Source organism: Eutrigla gurnardus (genome assembly GCF_963514095.1).
Source record: "Eutrigla gurnardus genome assembly, chromosome: 4".
In the NCBI taxonomy this organism is placed as follows: domain Eukaryota; kingdom Metazoa; phylum Chordata; class Actinopteri; order Perciformes; family Triglidae; genus Eutrigla; species Eutrigla gurnardus.
In genome coordinates, this window is record NC_139918.1 from 23,881,959 (window position 1) to 23,906,307 (window position 24,349).

The window sequence follows — 24,349 nt, forward strand, 5'->3', positions numbered from 1 at the left end:
ACATGTTTTTGCAATTAACAGAAACAACTCATTCAGGAGCCTAACTTCTTATGTTTGGACAATCACAAACTTTTCTATTCTTGATTGAATTTGCCTTCTTTTAAGAAGGTGCTGCTTGACCTGATAAATGCTTTGCCAGAGCCGTTTTTCCATAATATCTGTACAAAAGTTTAAAAATTCCTGGGAGTCAGAATGACCAGGATCATTAAAGGATCCAGGCTGAGAAAACCTCCATGAATGTTCCTTCAACACAACCAAACACGTCAGCAAGTAAGGTGACGCCCCAGATTCAGAGGATTATGAAACATGGGTATTTAGTGTCTTCACAGTCGGTATGAACGGATGTTTGTATCGAGTCGGAGACAGCCAACTGCTGCTGCAGTGGAACACATGTTTTTTTTATCCCGTCTCCACACGGACCAGGTTCAACGCCTCGGCTAAGATAAATGCATTCTTGCCGAGCGGCACGGCGGTGTAAAATAGTCAGGGTTAATATACGTGACAGTTATACATTCAATAACGTGCAAGTTATTTTATATCTCCCTCTGCAGAGCCCCGGGGCGACGGCTCGGCTCGGTTAAATCCTTGCCAAGCTGCAGGGAGGTCAGTGAACGTGAAGCTACTGTGCAACCTGACAATCTTTGGCAGACACTTTTCTGATGCACGTTGACAGCCCGTCCTCTCTGAACACTTCCTGAATTTATCCGTCTTTTTCATTGACAAGTACAAGCTGAGGTAGCGCTTAGACAGATGTGCTGTATAAATGTAAAGCTTTTCTACCTTCAGTCCCTGCTGCTCGCATTAACTGAGTCGTCCAGATGACGATGATTTATTCACTTACGATACAACTGGTCCATTTATTCCAGGACAAAAGACTTCAAGTCGTCCTTGCAAGTAAAAGTAAAAAAATGTTATGCATCGTAGCAGGAATGCTTAACAAGCATGAAGAAAGGCAAAGTTAAAGTTTCTCAAATGTTGCCTTTTATGATAGTTAACTGAATATTTGGGTTTTGGACTGTTGGTTTGGACAAAAAAAACAATCTGAATATGTCACCGTTACCACATTTAATAATTTAAAAAATGTAATAACAAGGGTAATAACTAGCAGATTAATTAGAAATGAAAGTATTCATTATCTTACCCCTGTGTCACATGTCAATATAAGAATTGTTCTATTTACGGGAAACAAAAATCCCAATTCTAATGTGAAGCCGAAGACTGTAACTATTTATCATTGAGTCTTTTTATTTTGGCTTTTTTGTAGTATTGTTTGTTGGATGAACTTATTTTATGCTGCTGATTTTATACATGGGGGGGAAATTTAATTAATTTCTTGTATCATTTGTAAGTTATTTTTCCTACATTATCAGTGAGCTACAAAGAAACCTGCTGTATTTACACTGAAAAATGAGCACTTTGCTCATCGTGAATGTAATGTATATTTCCATGCAAATCTGACTTGTGTGGTTCTGTTAAGTCCTTAAGTAAAATCTCTAAGAAGTGAGAATCCCCACATGACAAGATTACATGTTTATGCAGACGTGGGTGCCAGTGTGGAGCTCACATCATAAAAGAGGACCCAGCGAGATAAATGTCTCAGCTGAACAACGAACCACCGTCACACAATATCCACTGCCGCGTATTCCTCGGCCATTTGGGGAAACCACCCACTTTTGACAGCGCAGAGATTCTCTGAGATGATTAACGCATCTGCTGCCTTTTTTCCGGAGGTACTCTTGCTTTCATGCCGGTGTATTATCTGTTCGGACCGACCGTGAATCAAGTACGATGTGTAATCCCCCTGGTAAACCCACTAATACCTGAGATTTGACAGCATAATCCTCCGTGCAGGTAACACACAGAAAAAAAAATCTATTGTCACAAATCCACTGGGGCTGCAAATATCAGCTAAAATAGTCCTCTGTCTGTTTTTTGAACAACAGTCTGTTCAGGTTGGAACAACATCATATGAGGATCGGAGAGCAAACTGGCCAATGTCATCCAAGGGCAGCGAGATCAGCAGCCGAGGCTTCGGCACAAAAAAGGGAAATAAATCAATAACAACCATTCAGGGGTTGCTTGGGAACTAGGATAAGGTGGGCCCTGCAACCAGACAGGTGAGTTTTGGCAACAAAATCTAAATAAAATATGATTCAAATAAATATAGATGAATATCTGAAATATTCATGAGTTAAATATCTGCACTCAACAAAAAAAGACACCTCGCCCCGAGCCAAGTTTTAGTATTTTAAATAGCTTTAAAAGTGTCAAAACATTTTGTAAATGACGTTTATAGATTTTACTAATATATTATTTATTTCAACATGTACAAAAAATGTCTTTAAGTCTATACGACTTGTGTCCCTTTACTTCCTGTTCGTTGCAGACTTTGTCATGTTGTTTTCATCACATGAAATAAAAAGTGAAGCATAAAAAAGCTCCTTTTGTTATCTTTGCAGTGTTAATATTCTAACTTTTAACTACTTTATGGATCTGCAAACAGTTCAATCTCAAAAAGTGTTCTTTTTGCGCTGTGAGCTACAATCAATATAGTTTTTGTATTTGTTTGTCCTAGTATTTGTTTGTGTGTTTGAGAGACAGAATAAGAAATCCAATTAAATACGACGGCGATAGAAAGAGACTCTACTGCGTAGCTGCCTGCGGATGAGCGAATACACCTTTACACAAACCGAGTCCTCTTCTCGTGCTCCTAACCTCATCAGGTATTATTGCGGTCATCGGATGTTATTTTAATAAGACGTGTGCGCGTGAATCCCCCAGCATCTCGGCTTTATGGCGCTCTAGATCTTCCCTTATCACTTCCTGTCATGAGCGAGTTCATATCACTTTCAGGATGTGAGGTAAACTGACAGCCATTATATTGGATGGTCCCACTGATGGATTGAGTGGTTTGCAGGCTTGTGTGTGTGTGTGTCTAATTATAGTTCCGTCTGTTCATTTTTGTCTTTTTTTTGTTTACTTTTTGAACTGAAAATTATCATTTTTACCCCGTTTCTAAGGTGTCGTTTTCAAACGTAAACAAAATGCATCACTTGTCAATCTGGCAACAGAAACTGGCAGGAGGCCGAGAAGAAGCCGAGGGTGCAGTGTTCCTCCGTGTTCACGCCGCTCCACCTCCGTGTCTGTTGTGTTATTTTGTTGACGCACTGTTTTCTGTGGACTCTGCGTTTTCCCCTGCTGCCGGCTGCATTATTTGCAGTTATTTTCTCCCTCCTGCTCCTGGGCTGTTGTTTCTAACCCAAAACCTTTCTCCCTTTTTTTTTTATCACCCAGGATGCAGTGGAAAGATCTGCACATTTTGCCTACAGTGGCCCACAGGGGGACGGTAAACCCATTCATGTGTGAATATTTGACAAATCAACAAATTGCATGTTGACAGGGTGAAATGCGGAAAGGGTACTCCAATTTAGCAGACGGCGATTTTTTTTTTTTTGGCTCTGCATTTGCAAATTTACAGGCGACTTTTAACTTTCAAGGACATTTATGCTCCATTTGATTTTGATAAGGCTGGGGCCATAACGCAATGTGCATGTGATGCTTGTGTAAATGACTTGACCAATGAGCACGTGTCCAAAAATAACGTTCAATAAATGTAACCCTCCATCTATGTGTCCATGCACTTACTTTTTTTGGAAACCAAACATGTTCCCGTCATGATGAGCCTGCACGGCATGGCTTTAATTTAAATGGTGGTGTTTGAGCTCGGAAAATAGGCTCCAAAATATATGCGTTTGTAATTGGCATTAATAAATAATACAAATGAATTGACATTGATCAACTTTCATATACATCTTTGGATCTGTACCCGACAGACAAAATGCAAACTCATTTGGGGGATTTTGGGACTCATTCCTGCAGCTCTGAGTCAAATATCCAATCTCCTACATCAGGCTCTATTAACTCCTCATGTAAATATCTGGCCTTTTAGCTGCTAAACTCTCCACTATTTCACCAGCTAGTCACTAACAGTGCCGTATTACTGTTGGGTGCTGGACAGGAAGCCTTTTCCTCTGAAAACGTCCGCCTGCTTGGTTTTGAAAAACCTCGCCGATCAGAGCTGTGAGAATGACCCAAAACAAGGAGCTGAAAGATGCTAAAATGATCCACAGGGCAACAGTAGCAACAGTAGCTCTCGTGACAAGCATCACCTTCCAGCTGATGACTGGGATTAAGTGCAGGCAGCAGTTGGGAAAACCGAGTCCTGACTGGACCCTGTGGTGAATCACTGGCTGCCTGGGAAATTACAGGTCAGGAAATTGAATGGAAAACACTCATCTTCTGCCGTCAAGGTGCCCGGCTGTAACCCACAGAGAGAGGGGAAACTGTGAGTGTTTGTGGGGGGTGCGAGGAGGCAGGACACGGCTGAAGAGAAGTGCACGTCGATGCTGATTTCATAAGTGCCTCCAAAAAGCTATCGTGATGAACTTGAGCCATCTGGAGCTGGTTATCGACTTCAATTAACAGTCTCATCAAGCCTGAAGATAAAACTGACTGGAAACAAAAAAACAAAAAAAAACAACTGCCATCAGTTCCTCTAAAATATTCATGACACCGATATTTCGGCTGCCTCAAAAGGCTCAACGTGCACTTGAAACTTTAACAGGAAGGCTTTCCTGGGTGTTAGAAATCCTTCCGCACAAGTACCTGTCGGATGTGATGGAAGGTGTTGTGATTTCAGTGTAAATTCTCGCTAAAGTTTCTGGAAAAAAGAACCTGTTGCCGACTCAGGAAAATAGAGGCATCACCTTCCAACATTCTCACTGCTTTAAAAGAAGCGGGAGAAAGTCATTATGACATTTAGAAAAAAAGTAACGGCTAAAGGGCTGCTGGGATTGCTCGATGCTGTGTGTCATTTTCATGAATCTCACGGAAAAAGAGTAATGGAGCGAATCATTCGGTTGGAGGCTACATCGATCTTAAACCAACCCACAGTAAAAAAAACACTTTAATTGTCTTTGCTCTCTTATTTAACATTCAAACAAGTCATTTCTCACGCCCTCGTTGACCTCCCCTGGTTGCTGGTTGAATCCCTGCTGCCTTCGTGAGTGGCGTTTTATTTAAAAGTTGAAATGAAGTTTGCGATGTCAAACCTTCAGGAAACATCAATAGCAATCAGCGAAGGATTGATTGAAGCGGTGCATCGTGGTGGTTTCTCTCAGCTGAAGCCGGGAGGATGAGAAGTTATATACGTGAAAGTAAACTTACAACACTGAGACCATTTATTCATTGATTTAACTCCTCTGGAAAATGTGTTTCGGTTTAGAGAAGAAGAATGCCGAAGCAAGATGGCGGCACAGTTTGTAGAAGAAAGTTCGACTGTCTGCAAAGTCAAGAATAAACCTTATTTATTAATTTCAAGTATCAGTATCAAATGATCACATAGAAAGATGAAGTGAAGAAGGATAATTCAAATGACTGCTGGGACACGATGTGTTTTTTTTCTTCTGTATATATTGCAAACATACAACAACAAAAAGAGGACATATTAACCAACTTATATTTTCTTTTTACATAAAAAGTTTTTTTGAATTTGTCTTTTAATGAATTGGACCTGATTAAGATATTACGCAAATAAACTTGTGTGATTATAATGTGTTATTCCTTAATTACCTCAAATATTCTTTTGTGTATTTTTAGGCATTTTATGACTTTATTAGTAAGGCGACAGAAGAGAGATGACAGGAAAAGAGGAGAGCGTGAGCTCAGGTGGGAAACCACATGAAACACACTTGAAACCTCGGATTAAACCCTCAGCATCCGAACTCAGATAAACACAGAGGTAACGCATGGTGACTCATTAAGAGGCGCGACAATTAGTTTAAAATGCTGTGAACCACATGTAAACAAAAAGTAATTAACATTCACTTCATCCAATCACTTGACCTTAACCCTCATGCCCTCCGCTGGCATTTTTGTATATTTTTATCGATTCGATTTTTTTTGATTTGGTGATCATTTTGTCTGTGTTACAGATTGTGGCATGATTTTTTACAAGACATTTTCTTTTTAGTAATTTTTGACACTGGACACCTTCGTGTACAAAAATGTACACACACAAAATCCGCAGCAAAATCCTCCTTTTCCATCCTATTTTTTTCAGTGGTTTTTTTTGCTTGAATACCTTAATCAAATGATCAAAATTATTAAATATCCAATCATTTCTCAGGATGTTAACCCTTTAAATGCCAGTTTAATTATTTGAATTATGAATTATTTATTAACAAACCCACAAAAAATAAATTATTTTCCATATAATAAATAGTAGGGGGGTTGGGCATTGGTGGCGATTAGAGTCTTGGATATGTCAAAGATTAGCAACTAAATTGATTTGATTGCATTAGTATTTTTTATGTAGTGTCAGATACTTACTCTGGACACCTTCGTGGCCAAACATAACTCATTGATTTCCATTCAAACTACATTTTTTTTAAATCTCACTGCCATTAGAGTATAAAACCATGCATTCTGGTACATTTTGAAGAAAAGTAGTGATATTTGGCATTTTCCATTATTCCACCAGATTCAACCATTTTCCCATTGTAGGCAGATGCATGGAATTCTTGTATTTGTGCCAGTTATATTATTGAGCCATGTGACCCAAAAGTTGTGTGTGTGTGTGTGTGTGTGTGTGTGTGTGTGTGTGTGTGTGTGTGTGTGTGTGTGTGTGTGTGGACCTCACTACGGAGGTAACGTATGGTGGCAAAACGTAATTAACATTTACTTCATCCAATTAAATTGTCCTTAAATGTCACCGACGTCTCTGATCAATCCCTCTTTTTCTTATAAGGTACAAAAAGGTAAATCTACTTCCACTTCTCCATGCACACTTCCTGCTCCCACGCCATCACTTGCATGTATTAACTCCCTGCTCCTTCACGCTTCATGCTTTTCTGTCCGTGTCAGTGTCTCTCTCTCTCTCTCTCTCTCTCTCTCTCTCTCTCTCTCTCTCTCTCTCTCTCAGTCTACGTGCCCTCTGGAAATCAATTAACCCTATCAGCCATATCTGAGTATCACGAGATAAATCCATCGCTGCTCCCTCTGAGAGTGTGTGTGACGGACATATAACTTTCTCCTGGTCACCGTACACACACACACACACACACACACACATCAAATACCTGGACTGTTGCCATGGAGACGGATTAAGGCCCAGCCAGTGCTCTGCCTGAATGTTTGCCACCAGACAGCGAGTCACTGTGCGTATTTGAATGTAATGTGTGTATGTCTGTGCACAAACTTTTGAGTGTCAGTGTGTGTGTATGTGTGTGTGTGACAGGATTTATCAGTCTCCTGCAGATAGATGGAGGAGGTGGAGCCTCTCATCCTATCATTTGGCCCCGTCAGTCAGTGCCGGGAGAGACGGACCACGAGAGAGGCAGAGAGAGATTTCACCTTATCTCACTTAATGGAGATTGAGTTGAATGAGCGTGTGTGCGCGGCTTCCTGTGTGTTCGCGCCTCAGAAGGTAGAAGAAGGGAGCCGACCTCCCCCCAAACAGCAATCGTCGTATCACGGATTGGCAATTTGCAGCACGGCAGGTCTCCGCCGCGTTTAACTGGTGTGCATAACGCACAGGAACTCTGAGATATAAATCTGCTACAGTTATTGTGAGCTGCCTAAGAGCAGAACGCTTGACACAACGGCAACGGTAACTAAGGGAAGGGTCAACCGGTGTACCAAAAGAAACGCAAGAAGCCGAGCCGCTGTGCTCATTAGAGTCCGTATGAACATTTGCGTCTAAATGCACTCGGCCATGCGTTCTTAATAAAAGATGATGATCCCTTCATTCGCCCGCCACCTGGGAAACAGGAGGCTCATCAAAGCTTGATTAGATGCCGCAGTCAACCGTGCACACAAACACACACACACACACAGACACACAAACACAAACACACACCGGGCTATGTATATCTAATTCATAACCTAACATCTTCAATCATCCTCGCAGCGGCGTGTTCCCTGCTTTATGAGAGCTTGGCACAGAACACAAAAGAGTGAGGAGGGAAGAGCGTGACAGCGCTGGCGTGGCGCCAGAATAACTAATTTGCTGTAATGACTTTCTGGCAGTACGGACACAAAGGGGCTTCCAAAGTAACGGGAAAAAGGGGGCCGGGCCTCAATGGGCAATTCAATTACACTTTCGCCTCGGTGTAGTCGATAGACGCGGATCAGGTCGCAGACATCAACAGCCGGCGATGATGTGCTACTCTGCCGCGCTGGAACGACGGAGCGAGTAATTGGTTGTGAGTAAATAAGTGCAGGGCTGCACTCGTAATATCAACTATACGGTAACTTTTTGCTTTATTGCGCGAGATCTGGGCCAAGACGTCCGCATGGAAATAAAAAAGCCCTTCATGTTCTTTCTTATTTCTGGGTTGCCGTGTCGAGGGTTTCAGAGCTGAATTGGAAACGGTGGATGTGGGTTTTTTAAATGATGTATCCTGACGTATACAGCAAATGTAATGGGTTTATTCTTAATTAAAGGTCATAATGATTTGAGAGGTGCATAGGAAAGGCCAGATAGTCCAGAGAGGATTAAAATAACAGTGGAAATTAAAATGCCAACGTGCACTGTGATTTACGCTGCAGAATTCATTCACACGGACCAGTCAGACCAGAAAAAAAAAATCATAATTCAGAGTAGAAAAGTCCATTTATGCAAAGTTCAAGCAACTCAACACAATTACGCTTACTTAAAGGATAATTGCTGCTTTTTATATTTTTTCTTATTGTCAACAAACATAATCGCCACTATTAGCTGAAGCCTATGGCTTCTAGCAGCTATAGCGGATATTTCCTTACACACAGCGCTTCTCCTCTTCCTTGGTTTAAGTGCTGCATCTCCTGAGAGCCTGACATTGGTCAACAGAGCAGCTAACGCTGATCGTGAGAGCGACAGGTTTGAATGCCGTCTCTCTGCTCTCATACACACAAACCCGTTGTGTGCAAAGTCTCGGTGAAACGTAGAGAAGAGGAGAGGAGGAAAAACTACAGTGGCAGTAATTGTTGTGATCTTCTTTTTGAATTAAAATAACGTTCTGTGTCAAAATTGCCCGAATGGCAGTTATGGTTTCTTACTGAACAATGCTATCTTTTCATTACTGTACATCATCGTCCATGCGATGTCTGCATTAACATTCCAGAGTACGTTTTAGCACGTAGGGCGCCTTGAAAGATGGATTTATTCGGCTGCAGGCAAGTCAAGAAAATAGGTAAAAAAAAAGATGTATGTAGCAGAGACACAGGTAGTAAACGCTACAGAGAGAACAGACATGACAGCATCAGCCAGAGAGAGAGAGAGGAGTGACTAGCATTGGGCCGGATATATCAACATGACAGCAGAGGAGGAGGGTCAGACACAGACAGACAGACGGACAGAGAAGACAGAGAGAAAGATGATGATGATGATGATGATGATTTTAAAGGCAGAGTACCTGCCAAGAGAAATGACAGCAAAGGTTAAAGCTGCCCTGTAGGAGTTGGCCGGCATGTGTCACTCAGAGAAGAAGGTGACTCGTACAGAAAACACACACACACACACACACACACACACACACACACACACACACACACACACACACACACACACACACACACACACACACACACACACACACACACAGATATTGTACTCAAATCTGCCAACTGGCATTCGTAGAAGGAGACTGCCATGTCAAAGCGTCGGGGAGATGAAGGGCAGAGAATCAAACCCACCAGACATTTTGACAAATATGGGGCCAGATGGTCGTTGCACCGCCTCGCTGTGCGAGACCTGCTCTCACAGACATGTGGGTCTCTGGATGTGACAAAAACAACTGTGATGCTGTATAAAACAAGAGGGGCCCTCTCCAGAGGCAGAAGAGTCCCCCACACACACACACACCTCTCTCTGTCTCTCAGGCAGTCTGAGGGTGCCTCATCACATCTCACCCCTCCAGCATCACGGGCATCGATTCACAGGAACTAGATCACGTCTGGAAACCACATCCCTGCAAACCACCATTGTTGCAGTGCAAGACATCGAGCTATCCAGCATTAAGCTTAATACTTTAATCTCATCCACAACCAAAACATATTAAATATCCACAAAGGGAATCCAGGCATTTACAAACAAAAAGAAAATGACAGCAATTTTTGATGGCAGCGCTTCAAACCACAATGGAAGGACTAGATTTAGAAGCAAAATCAGAAAGATGAATGTGATGAAAATCTTTAGTAGTAGCTGAATTGTGAGTATTTTCACAAAGTGCTCGATTAAATTACTATTTGACCAAACCTCTCCAGTTATTGTTTTGATCCGCCTTCTTTCATACATGATTTCAATTTGTGCACCGTAAATACGGAGTGGCCTGAAGGGAACCGTATTCTGTGTTTTCTACTGTAGACAAAGCAGTCAGGGCTGCAAATCATTTTCAATGCTGATTATTATTTGTTTGATGAATGGTTTCGTCTTTAAGATGTTTAAGATGAGCTCCAGCAAATGAAGACCGAGTGAAGGTGTTGCAACGCAGGATCAGTTGTGATTATTTGGGGGATCATTTGGGTTCATTCGTGTCACTCCGAGGAAGAGGAGGGGTTTACTTACATATAGACATGACAAGGTTTCCTTCATCATGGCTGAAATGACCACTATTGCTGCTCTACATGTAATAAAAGAGTAATCGTTCTGTCTTCACAATATCACCCAGAGGTGCTCAGTATTCACTGTTAATAGCAAAGCACACATCGGCTGGTTTACTATAGTTATGAACCCAAAATAAACAATTTTGTTGGGATTGAATTGCAATAAATGGATAAAAAGGATGCAGAATTAATCACATAATGACGAGAATTTGTAAAAATTCTAAAGTCATGGTTTGTTAGATCTGTCAGCAAGAAGATAAGCAAATTACTTTATAATGCTTATTGTTAAATGGAGTTTGGATAAGAAAGGAATGGATAGAAAGGCTATGCTAACACTGTAGCAGCCCCGTAAACATTCAAATAAAATAACGTAATCTGGGCATAAATACGGCAGCAACTTTGTTGTTTGTACCATAAACAGTCTGTCCATTTCTGATTCAGTGACGACAGAAGGAGAACCTTCCCAACGCTGTTTCTGATCCCGTCTTTCATTGACACCGTATGCAAAAGTGCCGTGCGGAAAATCTTTTATGTTAATGCCACTTTAACATTAATATGGGCCTTGTGGACTATTTCTCAATAGATCCCAAAGTGCCAAGTGATCCCTGAACTCCTGTTAGGGCGGTAGAGCACATTTCTTGAGTTTAAGCCTCTTTAAGAAAACTGTTTCTCATCTGACTTCAGACTTGATGTTGCATCTCCAACTCCCGTTGAGACATTGTGAAAACCCATCCAGTGACAAACTCCTGCGAAGCGAGACACTCTTCCCTTTTGTCAGTCGGAGGAACCCCGACGTTAGAAATGTAGTCTCGCCCCCCCGGGACTCGAGCTTCGGGGCTCTTTGGTCCCGTGAGATTCAGTCCCTTGAAAATGCACTGTCGCTTAGAGAGGTGGTTGACCGAATGGTGAGGAATTGAACGTCCCATTGAGAATCACAACTGTGAAGAAACCCTGTCACATAAACAACAAAAACCGATGATCTATTGGCAGAGAGACAGCGAGTGAAAATCCTGTCTCAAGGCCTTGTGCATTCCCCCGTAGAACTCCACGTCCTTTCTGTGCTTTTCCTTTGTCTGGATTTCAATCCTTCCTTTTCCGATTTTCTCTGTCCTTGTTTCTTTTATTTGTTCTTATTTCTTTCCATTTTCTGTCTTTGTTTCCTTCATTATTTCTTTCATTCCTTAATCCTTTCTTCATTGCCAACTTTCTTCCTTTTTATCCTTTCTTTGTTTCTTTCCGTCCATATTTCCTTCCTTGTTTCCTTGTTTACTTCCTGCTTTCCCCACCCTAACCCTCAGCCTGCCGTTCCAACTTTTTGTCCTGGGTCAAGAGCTTAAATGTTTTGTGCCACGGAATCTTTAATGATGGAGAGATCCTTTACCAGCTAATTCAAATTGGTCATTTGCTTCTTAGTTACACAGCAAATATTTGCATATCTTCCTCTTTCAAACTGCAGTCATAAATGTTTCAAATTAAATTAATATATATATATTTTTTAAACTTGAAGCAGGTGCAAATTGCAGCACTTTAATTACGCTTACATTGGCCGTTCTTACCATCAGGGGGGTGTAAGAACAAGTATGAGGATCTCATCACAGCTGATTGCTGTCCGAGGAGGATTTATTAATTAGTGCGTTGCTGGGAGAAGAGGGAAGCATGGAGAGCCTGGGAGTTGTCAATGTTTTTTTTTTATGTAACATGACTGCAGTGTAATGCATTATGAATACTAATACGCTCTGTTTAAAATAATAAAAGTCATACTGTAGCACCCCGGAGCAGTTTCCTTATATGTCTCTTTTTCTTTCTTTTTCTTTTGTTTTACTTTACAGATATTTGACAACCATTTACTTCCTGTCACTGGCTGCAGATAAGCTCCTCATGAAGCCAAAAAACCAAACTGTTAAAACACAAGTGCGATGGATGTTCTCTGAAGATCTCTGTGATCAATTAAGATGTTAAAGCTCCTCCTGATTATTCACATCCATGTACAGCTGGGGGTCAACGACGTGGCCTCTTTGGGAATGAGAGGTCTCACAGCGCTGTATCATTCAACAACAACTTTACAGCCTTCAGCTGATCTCTCCGGAGTAAATGATGTGACATGTGTTAGCTCGATGGCTCGAGGGCCAAAAGGGCCATAAAACTTTAGTGGCCATGCATCTGGAGGACACTGCTTAGCTGCATTATATTACTTCTGACATGGAGCATGCATGACGGGTGACAAAGTTTTATACCCACGATAACATCAGCTGAATAATGCGGTTGATGAAAGTGGCGTTCCAGTAGATTAAAGGTTAAAGACACAGCATTTTTTCTCCCCAGATTTAATATTTATTTAATGGTTTGTCTTGTGAAGTCATGTTCTGTAAATCAAATAAGCAGACTCAGATAAATGTTAATTATGTTTCATTATATTTGTCCACAAATATAATTAACAATTAGTTATGATGAAGAGTTCACTAAATATTGTACAAGATTGAAGTGACCATTGTATGGATGAAACCCAGCAGCCACCAATACACAAAATACACAAAATATATCAATCTTATTACACATAGATGAGTATAAAAGCTGCCAAAATGAAACAAACTATATAAAATTACTAATAATTAAACTAAATGAATGAATAAGTAAATAAAGTCAAACCAAGTATTTTCTGAACAACAACAAAGTCATTGATTCTTCTATGAAACATGAACATCTGGACCAGCATTAATCAATTCATCCATGATTTTAGTCTGGACCAAAGTGATGGACTGGCTGACCAACGCTGGCCAATCTAACCAGGTTTTTTATGCCAACATCTGATAATTAAAAGCTCTTCGTGGCACAAAATTAACTCAAAATGTCTACGATAACTGTTGATTAATAAACCTAATCTCTATGCTGACAATCTTTCCAGCGATCACAATTACGTTAAGGTCAAAAAATGTCAGGAGGCCGGGACAGGAAAGCACACGCTTGCAGTCAACGCGTCACGCTGGGTGTTAATTGTGTTTTGGATTTGCGGTGAAACAAATAAAGATGAAAGAGGAGAGGGATCATCCATTTGTGATGTGTTTTGCTTTGAATCACAGGTCCACGACCTTTGGCTCGCAACTGGAGGCAAGCATGTTGTTCTGTCATCCAGTAAAGTAATACGCCCGTGGTTTGCCCTTGCCATCGCCGAGCACAGCTGAGATAGTAGACGGTGCAGATAAGGAGTTCTCAGGCCGAGTATTACTGCCCAGCAGGGATGGTGTGTACTTGTGGTTCAATGTGTGTGTGTGTGTGTTTTAGGGGTAATGATGCACTGAAAATAACAAGAGGGGTTCCAGCATCATAGAGTGAAAGTAACAACAAACAATAAACTACAACAGACCAACAGAAAATGTCACTTATTGATCATAATGGATCTTGACTGGATGATTGTCTGTATTTGTATTTATTTGACAGTTAGATGGACATCTTTAAAATAATCCAATCGAGTGTTGTTGTTTTTTTAATTAACTGATTCGCATTCACAAAGCAGCAAAACTCCTAATCTGAGTCACACAGATACATTTATTCTTATCAAACCATCAGGCCCTTGACATTTGACATTTTAGCAGAGCAGTTTTTATTCATATAACTACAATTGTATATAATTAAATATAATTGTTTTTGCCATTATTGTTTGCATTGTGCGACTGCAACAGAAAACCCCATTTAAACCGGTCTTGACACGTGACCTGCGTTTGGATACTTGACACTCGATTCCGGGGCATTTGCTTTTCTTTTTATCAAGCTAATACATTTAATGGATTGTGCAGCAACAGAAGAGGTCGTCGGTTCAATTCCCCTTCAAGCACCATCAATCTTGTTGTGGAAATTGGGGAAAAACGCAGCGATTGCCACTCCCTCATTACCACCACCGGAGGTGCTCTTGAGCAAGGCCCTTTACCCCGACAGCTCGAGTGGCCAGCTGTGGTTGTACTGGACGGCGTTCAGGTGTGAATGTGTGAAAATGTGATCAGGGCGTTCCTGCGTAAAGGCAGCTGGCAGCATTAAAAACTTCCATTAAGCTGTTTACTTCATAATACTTTACCCCTGTGCCTGTTTGTTTTACTTCATATTATGTTTACTTCATAATACTTTACCCCTGTGCCTGTTTGTTTTCCAGTCCTGACATAACGCTCGAGGAATAACTGACAAATATGAAGTCTCTATTGACACTACTTGAGAGTCTTCACGCAGCGATCCCAACATGTATTACAGCTCCTACGTCTTTGTAATCTTTTAACCACATTTAGCCATTTGGTTTCACCAATGATGTTGTGACCCAAGCAGCCCACTGTGTGTGATGCCACATAGCAGTAACATCTGTGTCATCATCAAATCTGCATTACTTTCTTCAAGAATATTCATACTTTAATGTATCATAATCCTCCAACTGTCTCGACCTCTCGTATTTGCATAATGCACATGAAATAACTGACTTGCACTCAGCTCGCTTTGAAGCACATTAATGCACGTATTAAATATGCAGACTTGCACTTCTCACGCCAAAACACCCACCGCAGTTTAAACTCGCTAAGCAGTCGGCGCAACAGATGTTCCACTTTTCACGTTCTCAAAGAGAAAATCCCCCCCATCATATAATGTATATAATCGACTCCTATCATCCGCCAATTTAGAGAGCAGCGGTTTCATGATATGGACGACGGGAATCAGCGTTTGTGATTGGCGGACGATCAAACAAGACGATCGAGAGAGTTACCGACTCATCACGACAGGAAATGCAAATAACCTCTAGACGTTGCTTTAATCGGGGGGCTCATAAGAACTTTTAGCCCTACTGATCACAGAATATTAATCACATTTTCTCAAAAATGTTTCAAAGCAGGACGGCGGATGTTGAAGGATGGAAGCAGGAGGAGGACAGCAACTCTGCAAAAGACATTCTGATGGGTTTCATCTACCAGGACTTACGGTATCATCAGGGTAGTGATGCACGGTTCAAAGGAAGGTTTTAGGAGACATTTCCAAATAATTATGCCACTTACTGCAAATTTCAATGAGCCGCCAAGCCACAGAGTCGCATATAATGTCATGTAATCATATCTTTTGATCCAGTATTTTATGCTTATATGGTATTACATGTTAGCATACAGACTAGTGGTAGATCTACATTGTGATTACTTTCTATAAATTACACTACAGGGGGGCCACATGTATAAATTATGTAATGGTGTCATCTTATTTGGTATTCCAGCTGACTTTAAATCTATGCACAATTACTTGTTTAATGCTGTCTCAGGGGGCATGTACCATTGGCCAACGATAGGAGGAGGGGAGTAATCTTCTAGTACTTTTATAATCCTATTTTTATATTATTTTATACATTATATTAAGTTATTGCTAACATTGCTGTTCGATTTTTTTCAGTACTGACAAAAGGACTAATATTTTATGTACATTTATTTGAATGAGGAGTATTTTGATCTGAGAACTCCCCTCTGTGGCGCTGTGGTGCATGCGCACTGGAGACTCTCACTGGAGTCTGCGTTTAAGGCTGAATGAGGCAGGTAAGGTTACAGACTGTTCTTCTAAATATGAGCATGTGAATATGTGAATATGTTCCAAAAGCAATATGGGGTTGTAATGTGTAGAGGTTAGTGTATTGTAATGTAAGGCATTGTAAAGTTCTTCGGAAAGTTGGATCGTAGTAGCATTCCTTTTAAATGGCGACTTTTAGCAGGCCGCGGCATTATGGGGGATGTAGTCTTTTATATGGGACTTGTATAAAACAAATGTAGATTATTTTACTGTTGGTTCTTCTTCTTCTTCTTCTTCTTCTTATTATTATTATTATTATTATTATCATTATTACATGCATCCTTTGCAGTTGTCTGATGAGGATGATGTAAACGTATTCCAGTCCCTGTCAAGTTTGTGCCATTAGACATCGAATTAAAGGAAACGCAAAGAAAGCTGTGGCGTCGTGGTGAACTTTGTGGTGCGTTTGAGACACACATGCACAATAAAACATGTGCACACTGTTTCCCCCAGTGCAGTGAAGAAATGTGCACACCTCATGCACACTTGACACCTGGCGTGTTCACAGAACCCTGGTCAACACGGCAAATTTCAATCGAAGGCACACACGATTCAAACTACGGAGTGATGTATTTCATCACTTTATGTAAATCTGAGCCATCACTTGGAGCGGGACATCATTTCTGGGCATATCTACGTCCATTTATACCCGGCTGCGGGGGCGGAAATGAGGCCTGTGATTGCAAATCATAACACAGAACGAGGCGTACGTGCAGCTTTATAGATAGAATGCATATGCGACAACTATGTATGGCTTGCCAGATAGCCTTTAGTGTCTGAGCTTCTGGTTTTTAGGGTAAACAAACAATCTATGGAGTGTAATTACATGGGAACAAAATGCTCGTCAGTTTCATTTTGGTCCAGCTCTGCTGGAGCTCTGAGGGTTGATTACAAAGTCCATAATGACAGACCGATAATTAATGCCTGAAATGCAGCAGAGACACGATGTAATATTATGACAGAAAGACACTCGCAGGAGCTGTACAGCACAATAACAAATGTTAGTGTAACGATCAGCGCCTCCTTGTGTGAGTGTCGGGAGACTAAATAATATTATCAAAGACATGCATGCTGTGTTGGCAGTTTAACCAAATAGAAAAAAAAAAAGGAACAAATAAAAGGAAGAAAATAAACCGCATGAAACCTCTTCAGAATAAAAGTCTGCAATAATGCTCTAAAGTTTCTTCTTGTGCAAGATGGATAACATTAGATCCAAAAGAGCTTCCACATTCAATCATCGCCCCTCTGCAACCGTCTCAAACAAAAAGTGGTGATTGCTGGTTTATTGTGTTCGTTTATGGATGCAGGTGTTCATGTCATTGCGTCCCTCCATAGAGGAAAGGCAGAGGAAAAGTCCCACAGAATATGTTGGCGGCAGCAGAAGTCGGTGTGTAAGCTTCACCTTCACTCATGGAAAGATAATCAACCCACCGGAGTGTTTAATATGGCCGTTGATCCATAAACCACTTCTTACAACCCCTCTACACTGCACAGGCTGGACGTATCTCAGTCCTCGACAGGCGAGTGCATCTCCTCTGATGTGCTGCTGCATCCCGAGGGACCACCACCCCCCGATCCCATTCTTTAGAAGACCTACTATACTGTGATGTTTTCTATTTCGGGTACGACTCCTCAAGAGACGGCCGGCGGTTACATTCGGCTGCCGAGACGCTCCTGGAGGATTGTTCAGTCAAGTGCCTCGGTGGAAACGCAGACAATCGAGGGGAAAGTTTGTGGGAAAGTGGCGAAAACACAGTAATCACAGTATTAATAACGTAGCTGGAAATGCAAGGAAGTAAGGTGTCTATGAATTGTATGGTCCTGTATCTTTCTGAAGATACTGCATCAGGAAGTGCTTTATGTTTGGTCCAAATACTAGTAGCAAGCTGGGAAATAGCCCCTCTGGCAAAGACCTGGGCCGAGCTTTTGTTTTCTAAATGTAAAAACGGACTGTAAAGAAGAACAAAGAGAAGATCTTCCGTTGTTTTGTGGATCACGCAAATCCACTAACAAGGCATGTGAATGCATTTTATCCGCTGTTATTATTTGTTGTATTGAAAATCTCTTGCCAGTAATTTATTTTGTTAACACCTGAATTTGAATACGCACCAAAACCTACTCACTTTCCTTTTGGCCGACGACTTAGCTGGCCACCATATTTCATATTACAATCTGCAGCCACCTACCTGGGAGATCTTGCCAACCAACACACAAAACCAGGGCCCACAACACACCCTGCTTGGCTTAATGATACTGCAGAACAGCGTACGTTTCCGCGTGGAACAATAAAACAGCATGAGCTGCCTGCAGTGATTAAAGCCAAAAACAAACGGCGTCACTGGAAGGGCGTGTGTGAGGATACGGGTTGAACCTTATCGCTGCACAAACCCTGGCATCACTGGTTATACTTTTATAAACAGAGAGAGACGGCTGCTTCAATGCCACCGGTGCTTTGTGGCTTTTTAAAGGTGTCTCCTTAAGCCTTCGCCTATCTGCTGTCCTCATTATACCCTCTCTATATGATAAGCCAAATAGGACTAAGCCACCTCTGTGAGATACTGAAGGCCATTTGACTAAAGGTTATTTTAAGATAAATGTCAGCTATTCCCTGTCTGTACTTTGAAAAATCTGCTCCAAATTTCCCGTCTTATACAGTCGTACTGACAACGGGGAGCGCCTCTCATGCTGCACATCACAAATATTCAGCACTAACGGAGCGTTGCTGTTTTCTTGCTAGTGCCCAGTAGGGAAGCATTAAATGGAACACAACGGAGATAACCGGTTTTCAAAATTGAATTTTTCAAAGTAATCAATAAACAAAAAAAAGCCCTGATTGAAAAATATGAACCTCGCTTCTCGCTTCCCATCACACAACAGTCCGTTATACATCCCCGTGCTCTGCAGGTTGATATGCACCAAACATGTGATTCAATTAATAATTTGCAGGCATGTCGTTAAGGTCAGTTTTACACCTGGTGGGTGGTTGTTGAGGAAGTTCATGGTGCGATGTGGGAAATCAGAGCGCTGGTCCCAGTGGGGTTGGAGTCTTGGAATGTGATCAGGACGCCACGAGACATTCGTTTGCAGCCATCTGCCCGCTCTCGTCTCAATATGTTCAAAAAGCTGAAAACATTAGGCTAAAAGTTGCTAATCAGCTCATTCAAGCCATCTAACGGATCTACTACAGCAGTGGCTGTTTTGTGTCGATGGTTGCCGGCTAGAAATGATTCCTTTCTTCTGTATTGTGAGTCGGTTTATACATGCATGTCAACACTCACCCATTAACACACACATTCATACACTGATTGCTGTGGCTGCCATACAAAGTGCCAACCTCATTCACACACCAATGGCACGGCCTTTCATTCATGCTGTTAGCTGCTAGCTGCTGGCTTAGCCGTCACCATGATATTAGCCGCGCGGATGCAATAGATCCATCCATCCACATCGTCTACCGCTTATCCTATATTCAGGGTGGCGGGGGGGCTGGAGCCGATCCCAGCTGTCATTGGTAGAGTTCTCAACGGGTCGGTCCAGGCTTTAAAAGCCACGGGCCGGGTCGGGTCGGGTTGTAATTCTCAGGCCCGTTGAGAATTCCGGCGAAGGCAGAGTTCACCTGGACAGATCACCAGTCGATCGCAGGGCTGGATGCAATAGATTTAGTCTAAAATTGTATTGAGCACCCTCAGCCAACTAATTGGAGAAGCTACACGCCTGTGGAGAATAAGAGCAGCATAATAGAAACACTAGACTTTCACTGAAGATAATCTAGAGATGTGACCCACTTTTGTCAAGTACTCACCATCTGTTCCAGACAGAGGATATGGTATTGGGAGAGATCAATTTCATTTATATAAATACAGCCTACGCACTACTTTAATCCTTGTATTAACGTCCGGGCATTCCCAGTTAAATAGTAGTCCAACAGAGAGTGGAGTGGGGGGCACGAGGTGTTTTAGAGAAACCCCTGAAAATTTGACGTAACAATCCAATTAGCTCTAACCATGCAATCATAATGAGAGACGATCTCCGGAAGGAATTTAATCAAAACGGAGTTGAAACCCCCCTTTTAAACCTGACACTGATGTTTCGTCTGCAGAAACTTTGATGCAATGGATTACGATGGATTTCATTTAATATCTTTGTTTTGGATTTAAGGATCAGAATTTGGTTCGATCATAAGAGGATTATAATGAATAAGTTCATCTTTGCAGGAGAACCTTCTTTCTAGCCGTGTGCCAAGCAGCCCAATGGATTGGGTAGAGGTTTGAAACAAAGATATTACATTGTGCAGTATAATATTTATTTTATTGGCCTGATTTAAAGCTCTTTTTAAAAGGGCTCTCTTTGTTCTCCACCATTTGTCCACTTGCAGTAGACCTGCCACAGTGAGTCATTTATCTTAAATCCTTGAAGAATATGCAAGGTATATGGATATAATAGGACCTTGGGTGGGCTAATGATTAAACCTCAACAGAAGCTGCCGTCCATTCTGCAGTGCTTTAAAGGTCATACATATGATGAGGAGGAAAATGGCAATATCCCACTGAGCAGGCTAACACAGCCTGTGACCTCCTTCTCCCCAGTGCACATTTACCACAAATTATGATCATTCCGAGGAGTGTACAGTACTTGGTACTGATAGCTCAGGGAAATGGGATTACCGTAAGGCAACATGGGCTCATTCTTTTCAAACTTTAAATGTGTTAGGCTGATCTCAACTTTGAGTCCCATATTTAAAGAACTTTTATGATTTAAAACATCGTGGGCCAATCATATAAAAACTACAGGTGTTTGTTTTTCGATAGTTAACAAGATAAGTTGAGCAGTTGAAGTAAATTATTTGTAAGGATTTGTCTTTTTATGCATGCAAAGTTGCAGGATATGCGTTCTTTTAGTTTGGATTTTTTTTGCCTTGAGCGCCGTTCGTCTTGCTTTTATGCAACCATTGAATTAATGTGCAATATAAAACGTTCCTCCTCTGAGCTAAATCATTCATGTACTGTATGTGTCTAGACAGCCATATGTCTCCGAGGTCCATTTAAAGACACAGTAAATCTCCGACTTGCTTTCTAAAACATCTCAGAAGGTAGTGATATATTGAATCAGTAATGTCTGGCACCTTTTAGTGAGTCTGGGAAGGAAAACGGTTGTAAAAGTAAAAATAATTTATTTCCCCTGGAGGACGAAAGAGGTTTTATGGAGATCAGATCATCTCATATGATTTTGCCAGTTTAAAGTGTCAATCTCAAAGATTTTCATTTGAAATAAATGTATGTTGTCACCATCGAAAACGCAGCGTGATTGAGCCAATGGCCCACTGATGGGACTATTGCAATATTTATAGGTTTGCATTAGGCCCATTTCAAATTGCACGTCTGTGGGGAAAAAATGCATTACATTTCCAATAACGTTAGTCATCGCCTATGTTTTTCTGACATATTTTCATTTGCGTTTATATTATATGTCTTCAAAATCATCCTTACTGTTGACAAGCTGCACAAGAGGTGCAACATTTTCTATTATAGTCTTTCCCAATAGGAACGTTTTTTTCTTTCATCCATTATCATCATATTAATTAATATAGAAATATAACGCTCTGTTAAACAACAGCGCTCTCCTTTTAATTTAGTGCATCAGATTGGATTCACAAAATCTCATGGTTTGCCACTTTCTCCCTAATGTAATCTGGATTAATCATTCTAGCTCAGGAGCCGTTTCTTTAGTTTCTAGTGACAGAAGGGTCGGCTACAGTTGTTGTGGGTGCGGGCGGTCCCTGCGGTATCTGGCCTACGTGAACCAGGGTTATGCTGACTACAGTGTTACACCCAGAAAAAAAAGGTTCATGCATGAAAGACAAATCTGTTGTTTGACAACTATTTAAAATTTCTGCTAACACTGCACTAGAGCAGATTTTTTTTTTGTATCACATGCATTTAGTCACTCGATGACAGAGCAAGTAATGACCAAACCAAGGAAGGCGGTGCGCTCAGATACACGGAGGCTTATATAGATCCTAATGCCGTTTCTCTTTGTTGAATAGCTTGTTAAAAAGCAAATGATATGGACTCGTGGCACTGCAAGGTGGTTCTTCAGGCTCTGTGAGGTCTCTCCCGCAGCCTGGTAATCCATCATGCGGGAGGACGAGGGAGAATGGCCGTGACTCCCCGAATTACCTCCCCTCCAACACACACACACACACACACAATCCCTCTGCGTCATGAGCTGTCGGCCACCACGCTCTCCGGGAGATTTGGTGTGAGTGAGGGTAACAACGAGGGGAGGAAGGACAGGGAACAGGGAGAGGCTCAGCTGAACGGTACAGGCAACCGGGATGGAAGAATCAAAGACCAAAGGCAGCAGGAAGAGCAGCGTGAGAGGCTAGACAGAGATACACTAGCCTATTACACAGTAGTCAGGGTTGAACGCCTGCTTCCTTAGCAACAGACAAACCATCTCAAATTGCAGCAAGTTGCTGGAATAAACATCCTCCCACCAATCCACACACTTACATGCAAAGTGCTTTTGTTCTCTGTGTGCAATATGTTTTCTCATGAAACTTTGCAAAGCTCGAAGGATGAAATGGTGCCAGTGAGGTCAAGGTGCTCGCCTTAACTTAACCCCCATTAGCCTGGTCTCACTTTCCAATCCTTTTTTTGTCCAACTGGTGAGTCAAGTCACGAAGAGGAAAAGTTGTGCTTAAAAGCTGTTATAGTAAAATACCCTCTAACTCTGAATATTGGTCCACATAGCCAGGTTAAGAGAAGGAATAATTACAGTGAGCCTCCATACAAACCCAAACACAAAAGCCTGCACAGTCCAAACCACAACCCCGCTTGTTTGAGGCTTTTATTAAAAAAATATCACATCAGCTTTTTTACTTCTGCAGATTGCATTCACACCTCAAAAATCATATGAGGTGCTCATTTTTTTTCATCCCAAACTTGTGTCTGCCACATAATTAGCTTTCTGCAATATTCCAAAATCCAAATCCAATGGAAAAAATCCCATTGTCAGGGGAACAAGTGCAATACCACCTTTTCGTGGTTGGCCTACAACAATATGTCATCCCTGCACAACTCTATGTAGAGCTAGAGAATGAAAGATGACATTTGGACATCATCATCACCAACGTGATGTCACTACTGGCATTTGGTTGTTGATTGGTAACAACCACAAGGGAGGACATCCTACCTTGGATCGTCATGTTGCATGTTTTATATTAAATTGATAGAGGAGGGTTTTATTTTTTTTTCAATAACTGTTTCTGTTGCCTCTCAAGAACAACCTCCTATGCCTCTATGGACCAGCCTTCTCTAGGGGGTTAACAGAAATAACCAACATCAACAACTCGGACAACCACAGTTTCATCTTTGCTTGGTCTTCCTCGTTCTTTCTGAGAAAATCAAAGTCAGACCTCGTTTTGACATTTCTATTCCAAATGCTTCTATTCAATACCATACCGCAGAATGGATGCAGAGTGAAAAAAGAAGGGACAGAATGATGTCTTTCACAGAGCGAAGGTCGTGCTATTTTCAACATGGGACAATCGCCGTCTTTGTTTCACTTTTTCAATAGGAAGCTTTCGCTGCGTCGCAGCTCCGAGTATAACAGGCTTCTCCCGCTGAGACCTTGAGGAGAACAATATCGTCCCCATTTTTCCAAATCAATATGTGTTATTTTCAAAGAGGCGTTAGCTGTTATCGACAGATTTTATCTCACGAATGTAATATGCCGTTCATCTCGGCTCATATCCTCCTGCTTTCCTTCATCAACATGTCGAATGCCTGCACAGTGATTCTGTGACAGTAAAGGCAAAGAGGGATGCTTCTGTTGCACCTGCTAGCATACTGCATCCCATCATGTTATTGATCACTTAAACATCCATCATCAATGCAAAGAGATCCTTGATTTAAAGCTTTCTTTTTTCTACCCATGCAGCGAGGCCTGTTCATGTGTCTCAGGTGGGAAGAAAGTATTTGTAATGCAGGTCAACAGGAGTTACAGGACTCTTTATTGCTTAAACTTAAACTATCCCAAATGGTTTGTTTTCAGCATAAGGGAGGATGGTCAATGCTGCATGGAGGATGTCAATTTTGACTTATTTTTTTGTTTTAAGTCTGTTGTT

General features: G+C 41.5%; 2 protein-coding genes across 2 annotated transcripts in view; both read right to left on the bottom strand.

Moving 5' to 3' along the window:
- LOC311012516 (protein THEM6-like) overlaps positions 1–24,349 on the bottom strand; it is a 111,789-nt gene that overhangs the window by 51,195 nt on the left and 36,245 nt on the right. The gene's annotated exons all lie outside the window — the stretch shown is intronic.
- Positions 1–24,349, bottom strand: part of b4galt2 (UDP-Gal:betaGlcNAc beta 1,4- galactosyltransferase, polypeptide 2) — a 103,703-nt gene that overhangs the window by 22,179 nt on the left and 57,175 nt on the right. The window lies entirely within an intron of this gene.